Source organism: Diadema setosum, chromosome 8 (assembly GCF_964275005.1).
Source record: "Diadema setosum chromosome 8, eeDiaSeto1, whole genome shotgun sequence".
Lineage (NCBI taxonomy): Eukaryota > Metazoa > Echinodermata > Echinoidea > Diadematoida > Diadematidae > Diadema > Diadema setosum.
Window position 1 is genome coordinate 21,287,029 of NC_092692.1, and position 1,139 is coordinate 21,288,167.

The window sequence follows — 1,139 nt, forward strand, 5'->3', positions numbered from 1 at the left end:
GGTTATAGACTCTAGACCCTGGCCTAGATCTAGATATAAATTTATGTCTAACATTGTTCTTGTTTACTTACTCGCTCGATCTGTTCCTTGGCCAGGCTTATGGATGGTTTCATTCACGTAAAAAGGACAGAGTAATTGTTAGAAGAGACTCTTGATGGCCGATTCGGTGATATAGGGAGATCACAGAATAGTACAGGCATCTAATATGATCATATGCGCAGTAACTAGACACGCGTGCACGTAGTCTATTGGTTTTTCGTGTGTTGACTTCGCAAATTCAGACAGGCAAGACGTGTTGGCTTCACAGAGAGTTCTGTGGTTGGCTTTGATGGTCAGATGTGTCCGTCCGTGTCCCTGGTGGAAGGGTCAGGGTTTGTTTTGGAATGGTCTAGTGACCCGGAAATAGTATTGAACGTTCAGCTGTGTACTAGTATTGGTGAGTCTAGTCGATTTCGTGTGAGGGGTGTTATTGCATTTTCGGAAGATGAGGCAACTGATTACATACTTCATTAGAGGGATTTCAAATGGTGGTATTTATGAAATCAACATTTAGAATTTCTTGTTCATTATTTTTTAGGTAGGACACTCAAAAAACAATTTGAAATTTAATGAATTAGAATTTTCAAACTTGCCTAACCCTATTTTGCAAACATTGACTTGTCTAAATATATTTGAATATATAAAATTATGGGCCTACTGAGTGCTCTAACGGTAGCGTGGCCGAGTGGTCTAAGGCGCTGGTTTTAGGCACCAGTCATTTCGATGGCGTGGGTTCGAATCCCACCGCTGCCACAATTTCTTTGCACTCTTTAATAGTTCCCTATTTCTTGCTAAACACGGCGTCGAACGTTATTCTTATGTTGATATAGTGAAGGTTTCAACGACAGCCACAAATTGGTAATAATAAATCGGTGGTAAATTGGTAAAACGGGGAGCACTAGCATGTACAAATTATACACTAAATAGCATTCAATAATGCAATATCTCGAGTGCTTGAAGTGTGGTGATAGATGGAATGCAGAAGCGTAAAAATGCAGTGTTTGTGTGTGTAGTGTGGTGTGCTTCAACACTGTCACACGAATGGTCACACCATGACGTGGACTTAAAAAATCCACCTGCAAAATGCTTGCTAGGCATAT

General features: G+C 40.5%; 1 non-coding gene across 1 annotated transcript; it reads left to right on the forward strand.

Moving 5' to 3' along the window:
* The first annotated feature begins 710 nt into the window (after nucleotides 1-710).
* On the forward strand, nucleotides 711-792 carry Trnal-uag (transfer RNA leucine (anticodon UAG)). Its single transcript has one exon. It is a non-coding gene; the product is annotated as a tRNA-Leu (tRNA).
* Nucleotides 793-1,139: the final 347 nt, after the last annotated feature.